General features: G+C 43.0%; 1 long non-coding RNA gene across 1 annotated transcript in view; it reads right to left on the bottom strand.

Moving 5' to 3' along the window:
* Positions 1-20,589, bottom strand: part of LOC140198587 (uncharacterized) — a 97,967-nt gene that overhangs the window by 43,393 nt on the left and 33,985 nt on the right. The window contains exon 4 of the long non-coding RNA XR_011886207.1: positions 11,919-11,974. This is a non-coding gene — a long non-coding RNA (uncharacterized lncRNA). The remainder of the gene's footprint in view (positions 1-11,918; positions 11,975-20,589) is intronic.

The following is a 20,589-nucleotide window of genomic DNA, read 5'->3' as shown; positions in this document are numbered from 1 at the left end:
CACCTTTTCCTTAGTAATAGCAACTACACTCACTTCTACTCCCAGACTCTCTTGAATTTCTGGCATATTATTCACGTCTTTCCAGTGAAGACTGACACAAAATGTTTATTAAGTTCATCTGCTATTTCTTTATCCCTCACTACTACCTCTCCAGCGTCATTTTCTTGCAATCAGATATCGATACTTGCCTCTCTTTTACTCTTTATATATCATAAGCAAAACTTCTGGTGTCTTCTTTTTTTATAATTGGCTAGCATACCTCCATATTTCATCCTTTCTCTCCTTATGGTTTTTTTTTTGTTCCCTTCTGTTGGTTTTTAAAAGCTTCCCAGTCCTCTAGCTTCCCACTAATTTTTGCTGGGTTGCAAGTCAAAGAGGTTAGTGCCTTTGACAAGCATTGGATATGAGCACTAGGTCCAACAGTCTGAGGCCCTACTATTGGCAGACTGCAGGTGTATGCAGTCACCTGAATTCTACCTCATTCCTGAACTCCCAACACAATAGTATTTCAAATGCATCAAGGAAGTTGCCCTCTTTGTAAATCCTGTGTTATGAATGGTGATCTACACCATATGTCTATTGAATTATCCTTGTCAATCTGTGTTATCTAATCGATGTACATTATAAAAGGGATCCTTGTATGTGAACACAATTGCATGATCTCTGAAATTTGTGTAATGACAGCATGTCACTTTTTAAGAAAATAGACTGACTGTGAGCTTCACTCTCTTGTTTACTGAATATATTTAGAAAAAACTGTGTGAAACAGCTGTAATGTTTATAATTTAAGCCTGCCAGATGTTGGAATCACTTTCTCAATGAATCATGTCTGTGCATAGGATAGAAGCCTTGCTAAAACTCCCAGCTGCCACAATCCACACCCTCCCCCCCACCTTCCTGCATCCCAGCACTACGTGCAGCAGGCTACCAGTCATTTCCCAACATCTGGTTCGATGTCTTCGCTGTTGAGTCAACGAGGGAAGTGAAAGGGAGGGCAGTCCCACGTCAAACACAGGAAACTGTGATCAGGCATTCCTGAGCTAAATGAAGGAAACAGGATTTCCGGATTCTTGGAGCAAGGGCTCCAATTGTACCGATTAAAGAAAGTATGTTTTTGCAAAGCAATCATGGGCATTTACAAACTATTTCAGTTTTGCATTTTGTAAAACATTTTAAGAATAGCTACTTCCCTTCCCTCCATCAGACTTCTGAACAGACAATGAACCCATGAACACTACCCCACTATTTTTTCTTTCTTTTTGTATTAGTTATTTGTGTGTGTATATATACTGTATATATTACTGTAATTTATAGCATATTTTATATATTGCACTGTACCACTGCTGCAAAACAACAAATTTCATGACATATATCAGTGATTCTTTTTTAACATTTAAGGATAAATTGGACAGATACATGGATGGGAGGTGTATGGAGGGATATGGTCCGTGTGCAGGTCAGTGGGACTAGACAGAAAATGGTTTGGCACAGCCAAGAAGGGCCAAAAAGCCTGTTTCTGTGCTGCAGTTTTTCTATGGTTTCTATGGATAATAAACCCAATTCTAACCATGTGATTAACATAAAAGAGCTCACCAAGCGAGTTAATGAGGGCTAAAGGAAAGGCAACTGGATGTTAAAGAACAGAAAGAAATATCAGATGGTGTATTTAAATCTTCTTCACTGGGCCCAGTTTAGGGCTGTGGAAGGAATAGAGAAGAATGAAGATTTAAGGGGAATTTCAGGAACGCAAAGTTTAGTCGGCAAAGACAGGGGCCTTGAAGCTCCTTCACATGACTCTAAACAAAATGGTACTGTGCAGTTAAAAAATAAGTTTACGTTGGAGAAGAGCAATATTGCACAGATTTTCTAACAGGTAATGTCCATCAGAAAAATCAGCCTATGCAGTGACAGAGAATATACGAACTCTACATAGGCAGTACTGGAGATCGGAATTCCATCCAGGTCATTGGAGCCTTAAGGCAATGCCTCTCTCCACCTGTTGCTCCACTATCCTGCTCCCTCTGTCATCACATTAAAAGTTCCACTCTGTGTTGCAAGCCTTTGTTTAAACAACCTACATTATTCCTCTTTAAGTACCTTCTATGTTTGACCCTTTGGACAAGCAACCAGGTCCATTGTCGATAGCAGAGATGAGTAGAACATAAAACATAAAAAGCAGTGGGGGCTCCCTCAGTAAATATATTTAAGACAAGGTTGGATAGATTTATGCATAGTAGGGGGAATTAAGGGTTTTGGGGGAAAGGCAGGTAGGTGGAGATGAGTCTATGACCAGATCAGCCACGATCTTATCAAATGGTGGAGCAGACTCGATGGGCCAGATGGGCTACTCTGCTTCTATTTCTTATGTTCTTATACACAATAGCATTTTGTAAATTGGTTCTTTAGTTTTATTGTTGTCACATGTACAGTGAAAAACTTTGAAGTGCATGCCATCATTTCATCACATCTGTGTATTGCGTGAGTAGAAGGAAAAGCAATAACAGAATGCAGACTGAAGTGCTACAGTTACCGAGCAAGTAGAGACAGGCAATCAGATGCACAAGGTAGACTATGACATCCAAAGTAAATTTCATCATACAAGGAAACTTCTCAATAGTTTTATCAGCAGGATCGAAGGTGTTCTTCAGCCAGGTAACACGTGCTTTCAGTCTTTTGCATCTTCTGCTCCGTGGGAGTGGGGAGGATAGAGAATGTTTGGGGTGGGTTGGGTCTTTGATTATGTTGTAACTATTTTGTCCATGTTTACCCACATTTTATTTCATCCCATGCACAAACCAGTCTACAATGCCGATTTTTCTTAATTGACAGAAGCAGTGTTTAAATGAAAGTACTTCAGTAAATTTTCCAGTGTTTTTCAAAACAAAACACCTTAATTTGTATTCTATGAACAAGTTCTTGAATGTAATCTAAATTTATATTTGAAAATAAGTATTTTAAAGGACTCAATTCCTTGTAGATTATAAATGCATTTCATTTTTTGATTTTTTTTGCATTGGTGTAGAAGAAAATCCTTTAATCTAAACATAATTAATTTCAGACACAATTCAATTGTTTACCCACTCACGTGCACAGTCTGAAGAGTATGGTGTTTTTTCTGTATTTAAATTTACTCTATTTAATTTTGTTGAAGTTTTTAAGACACACAAACAATACTTTCAAGAATCAGAAAATCAGTTAACAGTGAGTAACCCTGAGGGTGATATTGTAAAAGCAAATATTCTTGCTTAAAAACGTTTAAAAATATTCCTCTACTGCTATGACAAGCACAACCTCAGGTTGGAGCATCAACACCTCATATTCCTGCACATTTGCCCTTAATCCTGTCACAATGGGGTCACTGGTAGCAGACCCAAATGCAAGACACAAACACTGAAGTACTAGGAACAGGACAAGGATGCAGGACCTGGGCTAGGACATGGACAAGAAACAGAGAAACCAGACAAGGAACTAAGAACTAGGAGCCCGGGCTTGAAACCCGAGCCAGAGACTGGACAAGCACCCAGAACCATGACATGACTGCAGGACTAGAGGCTGGGGTCTTGAGACTTGAGGCTTGGGGGTCTTGAGGCTACAGGCTGGTGTCTTGGGTCTTGGAATGCGGAGGCTGATAACCCAGAGGCTGGAGCTTGGAGACAGACTGGGAACTGTACATCAACATACAGCCGGGACTTATCCTTCAAAAAGCTGGGACTCAGCTTCATCTCCACACCAAGGTGGGACAGGACCATCCATTAAGTAATGGCAGAACAGCTGGACTTACCCAACAGAGGCATAGACAAGACAGGCCCCCCTGCAAGCCAATGGCAGAACAGCCTGAGTTACCCCACAGAGGCAAGGACAAGACAAGACAGATCCTCCTGCAGGGCAACAGCAGAACAGCCTGACTTACCCTACCGAGGCACAGACAAAACAGATCCCCCTGCAGGGCAACAGCAGAACAGCCTGACTTACCCCACAGAGGCAAGGACAAGACAAGGCAGATGTCCCCACAGGACAACAGCAGAATGGCCTGACTTACCCCACAGAGGCAAGGACAGGAAGAGACAAACACCAAAGAACAACAGACAGTTCCATCTCTGCATTGGCAATTGAACTCGACAGTGGGTCCAGTGAGGTAGCCAGGCAGTGAGTCTGGCAAGGAGGGAAAAGACAGGGAAGGGAACAGGACAGTCCAGCAGGGAATCCCTGCTTTGCAGAGGTATTTATGTCTCAGCCCCAAAACGAGAAACATGTGCCTACAACAGAAACTGGGGAAAACCAGAAACCCTGGAATAAGGAACTATGGACTGGATCATGAACCGGAATACAGACTTTACGGACCGGACCATGACAAATCCATCCTCCTGCTCCCATAACAGGGGTAGGGTTCTCCTTGTCCTTATTTATCAACCCACACCTCCAAATCCAGTGCACCATTCTCTACAACTTGCACCATATAAAATGGGATCCTACCACTAAGCACATCTTTCTCTCCCTCTCTCTGTTTTCCATAAGGATCACTCTTGATGCCACTGATGCCCCTCCTGGCACTTACCCCTGCAAGCTTGATAAGTGCTGCACCTACCCCTGCACCTCTTCCTCATCACTACTCAGGATCACAACCAGACTTTACAGCAACACTTCACAGTGCATCTTTTGGGTCAGCCATTATAACCGGTACTCCCACCGCAGCCTGCTCTACGTCAGACTCAACACAGATTGGGGAACTACTTTGCTGAGCACCTTTGTCCTACCCATTTCAATATGACGTTCCATTACTATGGAAGTTTAGTGGGATAACAGCAGCTGTTCCCTGTGTTGTTTTGTACTCTATATTTACACAGAAATATAATTAGCTTTGGCACAGTACAATATTAATTGATTCCTTCATGAAAATGGAGAGGAGTAAGCCTCCTGGTCCTTTAAGCCTGCTCTACCAAGCAACATAAGATGGTTACTTTTTAACTTCGGGTTACAAAATTATCATCTGCCTCGATTCCCTTAAAATCCAGTAATCTATCAATCTTCAGCTGGAGTGAACTCAAAAAGTGAGTTTCCACAGCAATCCACTGCAATGAATTCCAAAGCTTCACTGCCATATGAAAGTGGAAACGTTTTCCCATTTCAACTAACCTACTTCTATTACTGGGACTGTGGACCCTGGTTCCAGATGTTTCAGTCAAGGAAGACCTCTTCCTTACCTTCACCTGTGAGGTAAACCCTCCTTCCTCTAAGTTGTCAAGTTGACTCCTTCCTCTAAACTCATATCCCACTGTTATAAGACTATTGAACAGCTCCCAAGTACAATAAGATGGACTCTTGACCTCTCAATCTACCTCATTATGACTTTCTGCCTTATTGTCTACCTGCACAGCACTCTCTCTAATCGTAACAGTTTACCCTGCACTCTATTTTGATTTTATTTTGTACTATCTTAATGCACTGTTCTAATTAACTGATCTATATAAATGGTGCGCAAGACAAGATTTTGACTGTACCTTGGTAAATGTGACATTAATAAACCAATTTAGCAATTTATCTATTGTAGGGAATAGAATTCCAGTCTGTTCAATCTCAACTTGGATGAAAAAGTTGAATAACACTGTTCTGTACTCAAGAGAATTCAGAAGATTCAGAGGTATCTTGCAAAATTCTGCAAAAATCTGACAGAACACAAGCTAAGATGTTGTATAAAACCGAGAAGGGTAAAATCTGGGAGCATTGTCTGAAAAATGTGATCAGCTAGTCAGGAATAGGAAGAGGAAAGGAATGGCCATTCATCTTTGGAATTCTCAAACCCAAGGACAGTGGATGTTCAGACACTAAGTGTTTGTGTGAGGTTGCTTAGATTTCAATGGATATGGAGAACAAGAGTGGGGAAAGAAAATTAGACCATGGTTTCAGTGAATAGCTTTTTGCCTTCATCGCACACAGAGTAATTTCCAGACACAATCACACTCACACAAACTTTTAAAAACATGCTTAATCCAGAAGCAAGTAAAGTGGCCCCAATCAAAGAGGCACAGTGAACACTATGAAACATTCCTCCACATCAGGGGATCTCTCTGTATTCAGACTGAACACCAACACAATGATGAGAAGTTGGAGGAGAGCCCATTTGTTTACACAGGAAAGGGAGAACAAAGTGAATTCATTTGAAAAGACCACATAGTTTATTGCCCTTGTTTTTAAAACTGCACTCATTGCTGGGAACTGGAAGCAAGCATGAAATTCAATGGAGGCTAAATTTGATTTTGAAAATGATACAGCATTTACAATAGTATTAACCCCACCCAGGATTTGAAATGATATTAATCCCACACAGCGATCACAATGGTATTAACCCCAGCACCAACTATTAATCTGGACAGGGATTACAATGCAAACGGAACTCACACAGGGATTGTATTGCTATTAATCTGTTTAGGGATGGAAACATATTCACCTGGACCAGGGATTGCAATGATGTTCAAAGTTCAAAAGTACAAAGTAAACTTATTGTCAAAGTACATACGTCACCATGAACAATTCTGAGATTCATTTTCTTGTGGGCATACTCAATAAATCAATAGAACAATGACCATAACAGAACCAGTAAAAGTCTGCACCCACTAGTAACATTCAACCAGTGTGCAAAAGACAACAGACTTGTAAGTACAAAAAGAAATAAATAATAATAATAAATAAATAGGCAATAAATATCGACAACATGAAATAAAGAATCTTTGAAAGTGACTGAATAGGCTGTGAGAACATTTCAAGGATAGGGCAAGTGAAGTTATTCCTGTTGGTTCAAGAGCTTGATGGTTGAGGAGGTAATAACTGTTCCTGAATTTGGTGGTGTGAGTACTGAGGCTCTTGTACCTTCTTCCTGATGGCAGCAACAAGAAGAGAGCATGACCTGGGTGAGGGGGATCCCTGATGAAGGATGTTGCATTCCTGCAACAGTGTTTTGTGTAGATGTGTTCAATGAAGGGGAGGACTTTACAAATGATGGACAGGATGATATTCACTACATTCTGTCGGATTTTTCATTCAAGAGTATTCCATTCAAGAAATATGCCTATTTCATCTGGATAAGGATAGAAATGTATTATCCCTATATGGGAATTGCAATAATGTTAATCCATGACTTAAGACATCAGTCATCACCAGGTCTGCTGTTGATTGCAATTTATCAAAAGCGGTAGACTGAGTTTTGTAAGTAGTCTACTATAAGCCTACTGACTCTCACAGCTATCTGGACCATTCCTCTTTTCACCCTGTCTCTTGCAAAAATGCCATACCCTTCTCGCAATTCCTCCATCTCCGCCGCATCTGCTCTCAGGATGAGGCTTCTCATTCCAGGACGAAGGAGATGTCCTCCTTTTTTAAAGAATGGGGCTTCCCTTCTTCCACCATCAACTCTGCTCTCAAACGCATCTCCCCCATTTCACGCACATCTGCTCTCACTCCATCCTCCCACCACCCCACTAGGAATAGGGTTCCCCTTGCCCTCACCTACCACCTCACCAGCCTCCGGGTCCAACATATAATTCTCCGTAACTTCCGCCACCTCCAACGGGATCCCACCACTAAGCACATCTTTCCCTCCCTCCCGCCCCCCCAGCTTTCCGCAGGGATCGCTCCCTACGGGACTCCCTTGTTCATTTGTTCCACCCCGGCATCCCTCCCCACCGATCTCCCTCCTGGCACTTATCCTTGTAAGTAGAACAAATGCTACACATGCCCTTACACTTCCTCCCTCACCACCATTCAGGGCCCCAGACAGTCCTTCCAGGTGAGGTGATACTTCACCTGTGAGTCTGTTGGGGTGATAAACTGCGTCCGGTGCTCCCGATGTGGCCTTCTATATATGGGCGAGACCCACCGCAGACTGGGAGATCATTTCACTGAACACCTACGCTCTGTCCACCAGAGAAAGCAGGATCTTCCAGTGGCCACACATTTTAATTCCACGTCCCACTCCCATTTTGATACGTCTATCCACGGCCTTCTCTATTGTAAAGATGAAGCCACATTCGTTCCTTCAACACCTTATATTCCATCTGGGTAGCCTCCAACCTGATGGCATGAACATTGACTTCTCAAATTTCCGCTAATGCCCCACCTCCCCCTTGTACCCCATCCGTTATTTATATACACACATTCTTTTTCTTTCTCTCCTTTTTCTCCCTCTGTCCCTCTCACTATACCCCTTGCCCATTCTCCAGGCTTCCCCCTCCCCTTTTCTTTCTCCCTAGGCCTCCTGTCCCATGATCCTCTCATATCCCTTTTGCCAATCAACTGTCCAGCTCTTGACTCCATCCCTCCCCCTCCTGTCTTCTCCTATCATTTTGGATCTCCCCCTCCCCCTCCCACTTTCAAATCTCTTACTAGCTCTTCTTTCAGTTAGTCCTGACGAAGGGTCTCGGCCCAAAATGTCAACTGTATCTCTTCCTAGAGATGCTGCCTGGCCTGCAGCATTCACCAACAACTTTTATGTGTGTTGTTTTATAAGTGTGTACTATGTTTATAGTATATATGCTCTATGCTATATACAGCATATAGGAGGGAGATTAAAAATCTGGCTGAGTGCTGCCACAACAACCACCTCTCACTCAATGTCAGCAAGACCAATGCATTGACTAATTAATACAGGAGGAGGACAACAGAGTCCATGCGCCAGTTCTCATCAGGGGATCAAAGATAGAGAGGGTCAGCAACTTTAAATTCCTCGGTCTTGTTATTTTGGAGGATCTGTCCTCAGCCCAGCACATAGGTGCAATTACAAAGAAAGCACAGCAATGCCTCTACTTCCATAGGAGTTTGTGAAGATTCGGCATGGCATCTAAAACTTTGACAAACTTCAAAAGATGTGTAGTGGAGAGTATATTGACTGACTGCATCACAGCCTGGTATGGAAACACCAATGGCTTTGAACGGAAAATCCTACTAAACACAGTGGATACAGTCCTGTCAATCATGGGTAAATCCCCCCCTCCACTATCGAGAACATCTACATGAAGCGTTGTTCCAGGAAAGCAACATCCATTATCAGGGATCCCTATCTCTCAGCGGTCAGAAGGCAGTGTGGGAAGGAGCAGCTCCACGATATAAGAATTCTGCTCTGCAAGTTCTGGGGGATTAGGGACGGAGAGAAGCAGATGTCCTTTTCACTAAAATTGACCAAGTGCAGAAATATTGGTGAACGTATAGCAATGGAAATTAATGCTAGCTGCAGGAAGTCATTAGCTTGCTATACATGGTCAAGATCATTGAAGATATTGCCAAATGTTGCATCCAAGGGTGAAAGTCACTAGCCTCCCCACTCTAGACTTTGCCTGTACTTCTTGCTACCTCAGTAAAGAGCCAGTATAATCAAAGATCCCACCCACCATGGGTATTTTCTCTTCCCCCTTCTACCATTAGGTACAAAAGACAGAAAGCATGTGCAACCAGTCTCAAGGACAGCTTCTATCCTGTTGTTATAAGACTATTGAATGCTTCCTTAGTGCAAAGAATGAACTCTTAACCTCACAATCTACCCCATTTTCATCTTGCAGTTTATTGTTTACCTGGATTGCTTGGTTATACTGTACTATGAATTGTTATTGTTTTACCTTGTTCTACCTCAATGCACTGTATAATAATCTGATCTTTAAAAACAGTAAACAAGTCAAGCTTTTCACAGTATCTCGGTACATGTGACCATAATAAAATAATTCTAATTCCAAAAGTAACAAACTTCTGACTACTCCAATCACAGCAGCGAACATTATCTATCTTATACACCCCCCACCCCCCATGGAGGCTTGGCCACCTCCACACTGTCCTGTAATGACTCACTCTCGACTGACTTGCAGCACCAGCCTTAGACTCTGCTGAGAGCAGCACACCCCTTACCTACAGCCATCCTACCCTCCACACCTCTCACCCTCCCCCTACATCTCTCACCCACAAATATCCCACCCATCACCCCCCCCACCAATCTCCACACACCTCACCCACCACTCATACTGCTCACCTGCCTCCCAGCATTCCTTATCCCATGTTACTCGGAGCTAACATTCATACACTACGTTGTGCCATCACATAGTTAGCCTCTGCAAGCCTAACATCCGAACCTCACAGGTAACCCTCTGTGCTAGCTATTCAACCACAGGTTAGTACTCGCCAACAAACTGGTTTATATTTGGGAGAACAAGATGGCACATTGGTGTCACTTTACCTGTGTCAGCTGTGAATGGACTAATGAGTTAAGCCAATTCTTCAATAGGTTTGACAATTACCCTCCTGTTCACACCTCTCTTAGCACACAAGTCTGGGTGCCATGGCACCCAATGGTCCCTTAACACCAACACCTCCCCTCCTCCCCCCTCCAGTTCAACATGAAAGTCTGGAATGATGACCGTCCAGTGGCCCTGACCTCACACATCATGAAAACCCTAGAGGGGCTGGTCCTGGCTCACTTCTGAACTCAGGTCAGATCAGGTCTTGATCCCTTGCAGTTTGCCTATCAGCAACACATTGGAGTTGACAATGCTGTCGTCTACCTGCTGAACAGAGCCTTGGATAAGCAGGGAGGCACTGTGAGAATCATGTTTTTTGCTTTCTTGAGTGTTTTCAAAATCATGCAGCCCTCATTGCTGGGGTGAAAGCTCTGCTCGATGCAGGTTGGCACTTCCATCATATCCCAGATAATGGACTACCTGAACGGCAGACCACAGTTTGTGTGGCTTCAGAAATGTGTGTTAGACATGTCCATAAGCAGCACTGGGACCCCACAAGGGACTGTGTTGACTGCTTTCCTGTTTACTCTTCATACTTCAGACTTTAGATACAACACTGAGTCATGTCATCTGCAGAATTTCTCTGATGACTCAGTGATAGTTGAGTGTATAAGGGGAGGACAAGAGGATGTATGCAGGGCCCTGGTGGAGGACTTTGTCAAATGGTGCATCTCAACATCAGTAAAACAAGGGAGATGGTGATGGACTTTAGGAAGACGAAGCCTGCACTGCTCCCTGTGACTACTGATGGTGAGGACATGGATATGATGAGGACCTACAAATACCTGGGGTGACTTGAGTGAAGCACCATCACAGAGGCTGTGTATAAGAAGTGCCAGAGTTGCCTTTACTTCTTGAAGAGACTGAGGTCGTTTGGACTATGCAGGCCTCTCCTTCACATGTTCTACCGGTCTGTTGTCACCAGTGCCATCTTCTGTGCAGTGGTGTGCTGGGGTAAAGGCATCAACACGGATGATGCTAGCAGGCTCAATAAACTGATTAGAAAGGCTGGCAAAATTTCAGTGATAATAATTTGCCTATAAAATAGATAGATTGAAGTGGAGTGACTCCTGCTGCAGAAAAACAGAGAAGCTCTAGAAAAGGACAGGAGCAACTGTACCATAATTACTGAAAAATTCACTGAACCATTACACATATGTAGTTGATTATACAACAAAAACAAGTAAATATAGGAAACTCCAAGAAAAGGAACAATTCTACACCCTAATCCAACAGGAGACATGAAAATTTGGATTTTTTTCTGGACTCATTCTGCAATGTTGTGGGAGTAAATGGCAACGTAAAATGTAACCAATGAAAACTATTCCATCTTAAGACAACTCCGCATGGTCCCACATCACCAACTCAAGCTTGATACACAAACTCCCCCCTCCTCCAACCTCCCCAACCCCAACCCACCCTTACCCCCTCCTTACAATCACATTTTCATCATCTAATTGCTCTCTAAGGTCCTCTTGCTTCCCTTGAAATGATCCCAGCCTCTTAATATCTAGTGCCACTCTCTGCTGCCTCACAAACCATGCTGAGCTTCCCTGCAACATCTCCATTAACAGAAGTCCCACTGAGTCACTCTCCCTACTTCTTGCAGGACGAGCTGCTGTGTCAGACGTCAAGAAAGGTACTCACATCAGCTGCTGGGGTTTACTTCCAGTTGCCTCTTTTTTCTCCGGGTTTTCTTTCTTCTGAAATACAGGGTGGAAGAAGTTGGAGCAATCAATTAATGCTTTGAGATGCAGTAAGCCTATCTGATGCACCAGGCAACTGAAGAATGGCACAGTTGAGTAGCGGTTGGTGTAACACTATTACAGCACCAGTGACCTGGGTTCAATTCTGCCACTGTCTGTAAGGAATTTGTACGTTCTTCCATGACCATGTGGGTTTCTTCTAGGTGCTCCAGTATATTCCTAAATTCAAAAGACACACAGGTTAATTCGTCTTAAAAGTGTAATTGGGTGGTGCGGGCTCGCTCAGCTGGAAGGACCTGTTACCATGCTGTATCTCAAAGTTCAAAGTTCAAACAGAGAAAAATGGTGCTTCCTGGATTACAACACAGAGGACATTAAGCACTTTGAATCCATGTCAGCTCTATACAGAACAATCAGACCCTCCTCCTCATTTCCCCTTAGCCCTGCAGTCCATACACTCTCACTTGTCCGTCAAGACCCTTTGAGTTCTTGAGTACTCATCGCGCATGTGCACACGCGCACACACACCCACACGCATGCACACACACACACACACACACACACACACACACACACACACACACACAGAGTGAAGGGGAGATCATGCAAACTTCTCACAGTAGCGGAGAATCAAAGATGGAGAAGCATAGATTGGGCAGATAGAATTGCTTCCCCATGCAGAAGACCGGCGGGGATGGGTATAAGGGGAAGAGTAGCAGGCTTAGTAGGGACCCGAGGAGAAATGTTATTCCCCCATAGGAGGGTGAAATCTGGAACACACTGCCAGAGGGGTTGACGGAGGCAGAATCTTTCACAATATTTAAGTAATATCTGGACAAGCACTTGAATTATCAAGGTACAGTAGACTATGTACCAAGTTCTGCTAAATGGGATTGGAGTAGATGATCAGTATGAACATGGTGGTTTAAAAGGTTTGATTGAATAGTGTATTGCTCTGTCATTGTATAACATGTCAATGCTAAATTGTTGATTTCATGAGTTAATGCACTGATTTTCAGTCCTGCCTCCCAAATAACTGGGTCATTAATGACTCTCTGATGATGGTGAAGGTAATGAATTGGACTACCCTGTTTATGCTGGCAATTTGATAACCTCAATGAGCTGGAAATCGACAGAAAATAATGTCCAAGCCTCTAAGCCTGTGCCAGAAAAAGCCACTCCAGAGTGTTCTTCAAGTCGTATAGTATGAGAACACGCCCACCAACTGACTATTAAGCACCCATTTTCACTGATCTCACTTGGCCCCACATTCTTATCAACTTCCCCAGATCTTTCAACCTAGCACACTTTGAATAGCTGATTATCCCACCAATCCGCATGTCTTTAGGATCTGAAGGAAAACCAGAGCATCTGTGAAGGGCAGTCCCACGTGGTCCCGATGAGACCATGCAAATTCCACACACGTAGCATCAGAGATCATAATGAAACCAGGGACAGTGGAGCTTATGAAGCAACAACTATACTTGCTGAGCTGTGGGGCTGTGCATGGCCAAAGCTCTTTATTGATGTCTCCATTGGAATTTGCCAGTATTTGATAATTTGATCCATTACTAACTTTCACACACATCGACAAAATATTATGAAATTACCCTAGAAGACCATTGGAACAGTGCCATGGCTGTCCACACTCTGAAAGGTGGCTAACAGGGAGACGTACACGTTCACTAAGAGATTTGCAGTGATCCATCACAGTGCCGATTCCTTGTCAAGCTTCATGTGGAAGTTAGTTATCCCTCCAGGAAGCTACAGAGAAACTGCACTGGAAGCTACCACAGAGGTGAGAAATAATACGAGAAAGGGAGAAATAGTGAGCAGCCATTGTAATGTGCTCAGACACTGAAACATGCACTCAAAATATTTCACACAGATGGATTTCCTGGTGACATGACGGATTCATTAATACCAGTTGGTCTCGGGAGTAGTCATATTCCCTTTGTGACAGAGTTGATCCACACAGCCGAAAAGCTGTGACAGTTTGAACAAACCGATTGGATGTGATAACCAACTGGATATTGCACCTTTTACATGTTTCGGTGCTTTATGAAGGAAGTTTGAGGAAGCGCTGGAGATGAGCCACTGAGTATTTTCATTTCAATAGTTATAACTTGATTCATTTACTTCTAATAATGCTGCCTGTTTATATAATGATATTAGAATGAAGAGTGCTATACACTTTCCCCCATCAATGCGTTACGTATATTGTCTGACCTCAACTAACACTCATATATAAAAAACTTAAGAGATTCTGCAGATGCCGAAAATCCAGAGCAAAACACACAAAATGATGGAGGAACTCTGCAGGTCAGGTAGCATCTATGGAGGGGAATAAACAGTCCTAGTCCTGATGAAGGGTCTCAGCCAGAAACATCGACTGTTTATTTCTCTGCATTGATGCAGACCTGCTGAGTTCCTCCAACATTTTGTATGTGCTACCCATATATGAAAGGGTGCAGCTCTTGGTTCTAAGACACATCAGAATCCAGTTTGCATCTCACCACTCCAAAAGGAACACTGCCTTATTAAATACCTATGCAATGGCTGGGAGCACACACACATCAGTTCAGTGGATATGAAGTGTTTACAGAATGCTAAGGCTGATTAATAAATTACTTATGCCTTCTGAAAATTGATGAGATAATCCAACTGTAACTCAGCAATCATTTTAACCATATTTAATTTTGATTAATTTTTATATAATTGGAATAAAAAGTTGACTTAAAACCCCAGCTTTTTACTGGGTATAGCTTTTCAACAATCTATTACTTGGAAAGGTGGTAAACATGTGGCAATAATATGAATGCAGTGTAACAGCTCTGCGGGCAACTGTAACTGTATTTTTACATTAATATTTTTTTCAGGAAAAAACCTTGAGGCAGAGGTTTCCAATCTTTTTTATGCCCTGGACCAACACCATTAAGCAAGGATTCCATGGATCCCAGGTTGTGCACCCCTGCCTTAAGGGCGAATATTGCAAATGAAAGTGGGCAAGGGAGGAAAGAACTATATTCAAAGCAATTGGTGCAGAAGAGCACAAGGGAAGGATGCTAGTTTTAAGTTTATATTGATTATAATTTGCTATGATTAATCAAAATACCCATTTCAGTGAGGGCTGCTTCAACCTGAACTTTTTACTGTGCTGTTATAAGCTTCACTTACCACCTCTTAACATATTCTAAGTCCTGAAAAGGTAGAGTTCAGACAAGTGGCAAGGTGGTACAACGGTTAAGCAACTAACTAGCAGAGTTCTGGACCACTGATCCAGAGATATGTGTTTAAATCCCACTAGGGTAGCTGGGATATTTAAATTCAAGCAACTTAGTAAAGAAAGTCTAGTCAAAAGTTCAGGAGTTGCAAATTGACTCGATTAAATTGTGAAACACATCTGGCTCAGTAATATAAAAACAAGAGATTCTACAGATGCTGGAAGTCCAAAGCAACATAAAGAAAATGCTGGAAGAGCTCAACAGGTCAGGCAACCTACATTGAGATGAACAAACTTTGACGTTTTGAACTGGACCCTTCTTCAGGACTGGAGAGGAAGGGAGGAAATACCCGAATAAAATGTGGGAGATGAGAAGAAGGATAGCTCGAAGGTGAGAGGTGAAGCCAGGTGGCTGGAAAAGGTAAAGGGCCGGAGAGGAAAGAATCAAGTAGGGGAGGAGAGTGGACCATAGGAGAATGGGGAGGAGCAGGGGACACAGGGGAAGGTGAGAGGCAGGTGAGAAGAGGTAAGAGGTCAAAGTTGGGAATACAAGAAGAGTGGAGAGGGAGGGAGTCTTTTTTACTCGAAGGAGAAATCGACGTTCATGCCACCAGGTTGGAGGTTACCTAGACAGAATATAAAGTGCTGCTCCTCCACCCTGAGGGTGGCCTCATTGTGGCACAAGAGGAAGCCAAGACCAAAATGTTGGAATGGGAATGGGAATTGGAATTAAAATTTTGGGACAACAAGAAGTTGCCACAAAGCGGTACCCCAATTTACGATTAATCTCACCAACGTAGAAGAGGCCACTTCAGAAGCACTGGATGACCATGGCAGATTCACAGGTGAAGGGTGCCTCACCTAGAAAACTTGTTTGGGGCTCTGAATGGAGGTGAGGGATGGGGTGAATGGACAGGTGTATCACTCTGGCTGTTTGCAGGGATAAGTGCCTGGAGGAAGATTAGTGGGGAGAGACGAATGAACAAGGGAATCACAGAGAGAGAAATCCTTATAGTAAGCAGAGAGCAGGGAAGAGGTAAAGATGTGTTTGGTGGTAGGATCCCATTGAAGTTGGCGGAACTTGCTGAGTATGATATGTTGGATGCAGAGGCTCATGGGATGTTAGGTGAGACCAAGAGGAACTCTATCCATGTAAGGCAGTAGGAAGAAGGGATGAGCACTACTGTCTGGGAAACAGAGGTGTGGGTGAGGTCAGCATCAATGGTGGGAAAAGGAAAACCCTATTCTTTGAAGAAGGAAAACATCTCTGATGTCCTGGAAAGGAAAGTCTCATTCTGGGAACAGAAAATGGTGGCTCAGTAATGCCTTCAGACAGCCCATCTGACAAGTTTGACCTATATCTACGTCAAAACCATGAATAGGCAATGAATGCCAAACTAGAATGGATTTGTTAAGTAACACACCTAATTACCGATGAGGCCAACATTTTTATACACATTGTATTCAAACATTATCCAAAAAGGTTTTGGAATTACATTTGCTTAAGCACAGCAGGTAAGCCATAGTTGAGTATATTCACATGAAGGGTAAATTCATTTTCAAGGATCTGGTCATCAATAACACAGCCAATTTTTATTGCACATCCCTAATTCTCCTCATGAGTTCTATTTTTGAAACACAGCAACATTAGAGATATAGACTTAAACAGTATGGAAATTGGCCTTCAGCCCAATTATCAATGCCAACCAAGGTGCCCATCTAAGTTAGTCCCATTGGCCCACATTTGTTTCATACCCACTGCCACTCACTAGATGTTTTTTCTTTCTTGCACCATTCTCTGTAAATGCTGGAGACAGCTGTGCGTGAAAACCCCAGGAGATCAGCAGTTTCTGAGAATCTCAAACCATCCCATCTGGCAACAACAAACAGTCCACGGTCAGCCACTTAGATCACATTTCTTCTCCATTCTGATGTTTGATCTGAACAACAACTGAGCCCCTTGGCTGAACTGCTATTTTATTACTAGTGACGCAGCAGGGGGAGACCTAATGAGTTCTGATTCTGCTGGTGGTCTGTACCGTGCTAGTGAGTGTCAATCATACATTATTCAAAAGATAGAGAGTGGAAATTAACCTTTTGTATCCTCTAACTAACCAAGTCTGCCTGCTCAGAGAGTTTACTGTTGCATTCATCATCACTATCTATATCCACACCCTCTCCCCCTTCCCTCCCTCCCCTTAGCGCTAACACCAAGGTCGCACTGGGAGAGCTTTACGAATATCTGGACAGTCTCTTCATAATTGCAGGAGACTTCAATCGTGCTATTGTGCTTTTTGTTTTTTATATTAAGTTCTTTACGCCTATTGTTTTTTTTTGCACATTGGATCCAGAGTAACAATCATTCTGTTTTCCTTCATACTTGTGTACTGAAGAATGACAATAAACAATCGTGAATCTTAAAATTTACATCTGAGGGTTCCCAACCCTGGAACTCACTAATATCCCAGATGATCTGGGAAATAACCAAATGATATAGGCACCTAAGGATGGTTGTGATCTGTGGAACTGTACTCAGATTGAGCAAACACCTTCAATTACTTCAGTGTAAAATTTCACTTCAACATTTCCTTTCTTTAAATAATGGAACTCCAGGAATGATCAGCACCAATACCTTTCTGTCAGCACTGTGCCCTTCTGCTGAACTCAGAATGCCTTGAGTTTACATTAGACATTCTTTAGCCTTGTAGTCATTGCTTCTGAACCATCTGAAGCACTCTCTCAAGACCACCTTGCTTCATTTATCAACATTCCATGTCTTCATAGCAACCGTTTATTTTTGACTCCCCAACACTGCATCTTCAACACTGGGATCCTTCATGATAGGTTGCTGTTGCCAAATAATCTTGGCTGTAAAGTCCAGTTCAGTGAAAGAAGGATATGCTGTTCTTTACTTTAATTATAATCAGGAAGAATTTAGTCCTTCTGTTTTCTTTCCCTTTGGGAAGAGAGAAGTGAACTTTGCATTGATAAGGTGCAACAACTTCCACTGTCCAGTAACCTCAGAGCAAATTCCAACCTCTCAGAGCACTCACCAGTACAGAAAGCACAGTGTCGAAGACAGGTTCAGTGGCAAAGAAGCAGAAAGCTAAAGATGGAATTTTTGAAGACTTCAGAAAATGGGAAAGAAAGATGGATTTTGGAGAAGATTCCAGGGGCCTTTGGTAAGGGATATTTGAGTATCAGGTTGTTCTTTGCTCATTTAGGCTTGACTATTCCATGAGTCTGATCACACTGTAGATTAAAACTCTTTTCGAATGAAAGATGAGAAGCTACCTATTTTTCTTTATAATAAGTCACTAGCAAAGATTTTCAGAGACAATGAGATGTGCACTGCCAGAAACAGAAGAAAATTAGGGCAGGAGTAAGCCACTTGGCCCTTCATATCTGCCCTACCATTTAATTGATCACGGCTTATTTGCCTCAGATCTCCACTCCTTCTCTGAGCCAGTTCCCTATAGCTCCTAATTCCCCTAATCTTTCCACTCAGGGCAGGAGCCAGAATCCAGGTTGGAGTACTCCACGATAAAAGCCAGTGACCCATGTGGATTGATGCTGAACTGTGGATTCTTGTGTGGATGTTGGGAGTGGAATATGAGGAAAGTGCCCTGCCCTGCTCTCTCTCAGCTTTAGATTCAGATTCATTTATTTATTATATGCACATCAAAATGTGCAAAGAAATGCAACATTTACATTAACAACCAGCACTTCCTAAGGATGTGCTGTGGCAGACCCCAAGTGTCACCACATATTCCGGCGCCAACATAGCACGCCCACAATGTTCAGCAGAACAACACAAGCAACAAACACATGACAACAGCAACAAAAAAAAAAGGCAAACAAGACCCATTTCTCCCTCCAACCCACACACCCACTCACACACACAGGCAGGCTTCCAGCCCCAGGACCAGCCACCTGTAAGTCTCCAACCTTCCAGACTCTGACCCGGACCTGCAGACATCGGACCTCCAACTTTCAGATACATTGACCCAGGGATTTCAAGCCTCGGGCCTAGACTTTCGGACTCCCCAACTTTGGTCTTTGTCCCACGGGCTTCAGCCTTCGGATTCGGCCCAAACACTTACCAATCACAGGGCTTTCAGGCTTTCAACTCCAGGCTTTGAAATTCAGAATCACATGGACATCTGAAGCGGGAACTCACTGTGCTCACATGCCCTCATGCCTCCTGCCCGCATAGACTTCCAATCCCTGAACTCACCAACCTAGGAGAACTCACCACCGGCCCTCATCCACAGGGATTACTGGCCTACATCTCAGCGCCCGTCAAACCAACATCTGTTCACAGGGATCACTGGCCTTCAATCATAGAGCTTACCAACCAGGACTGGCTCCTGCCTTGACTTTTCATTTACTTCCCCTAACCTTCAACTCCCCTCATTCCTGTTCCTGAACACTAAACTGCCCCAACTCCCCGCACAGCCCCAAAAACCATCCTTAAAAACCTAAAAAATAGCTTAGTGTGAGCCACAATTTTGACAGACGTCACAGCTGGGCATCATCGCGACCACCACCACCCCACCCCACCCCACCATCTGGCTCTGCTTATAGAGAGGTGGCCAGAAACTTAATCAAATGGTTAGGCTATGCAGAGAGTCCTAAAAGAGAAATTGAGGTAGGTAAAGGTGTAACTAAGAGATGAAATTCCAAAGCACATAAAATCCAGTAACTAAACTGAGGTGGAGAAGCAGAAAGCTATTGTTTAATAATAAACTTCTAGATTGATACTTTAAACAGTAAGTGTTTCCTATAAACCTGCTCATAAGACCTTTATTATTAATATATCACCAAAAATTAATTTATCTACCTTATGCTATCTGCTTACGCCATCATTAACACAAAGCCACTTTCAACGAAGGAAACATTAGAGTGCACATGAAAAATTCCTTAGAGGAAAGAAGGGGTGAGCGGCTCATGATGCTGTCCCTTTTTAAGCAATCATATTCTCAACTTCTCGCTTCTTACCACATTCCATATTTCCATCTGCGCAAGAATTAGTCATAGAGTCGTAGAAAATTACAGCACAGATACTGGCCCTTCAGCCTATCTAGTCCATGTTGAACCATTTAAGCTGCCTAGTTCCATTGACCTGCATCCAGAACATAGCCTTTCATACCTATCAAACATCTCATAAATGTTGAAATCGAGCTCATATGCATCACTTGCGCTGGCAACTTGTTCCACACTCTCACAATTCTCTGAGTGAAGAAGTTTCCCCTCATGTTCCTCTCAAAAATTTCGCCTTTCAGCCTGAACCCATGACCTCTACTTGTAGTCCCACACAACCTCAGTGGAAAAAGCCTGCTTGCATTTACCCTATCTATACCCCCCATAATTTTCTATACCTCAGTCA

Source organism: Mobula birostris, chromosome 6, assembly GCF_030028105.1.
Source record: "Mobula birostris isolate sMobBir1 chromosome 6, sMobBir1.hap1, whole genome shotgun sequence".
NCBI classification, from domain to species: Eukaryota; Metazoa; Chordata; class Chondrichthyes; order Myliobatiformes; family Myliobatidae; genus Mobula; species Mobula birostris.
Note: the sequence above shows the minus strand (reverse complement) of the source record. Positions and strands in the feature narration are given on the sequence as shown.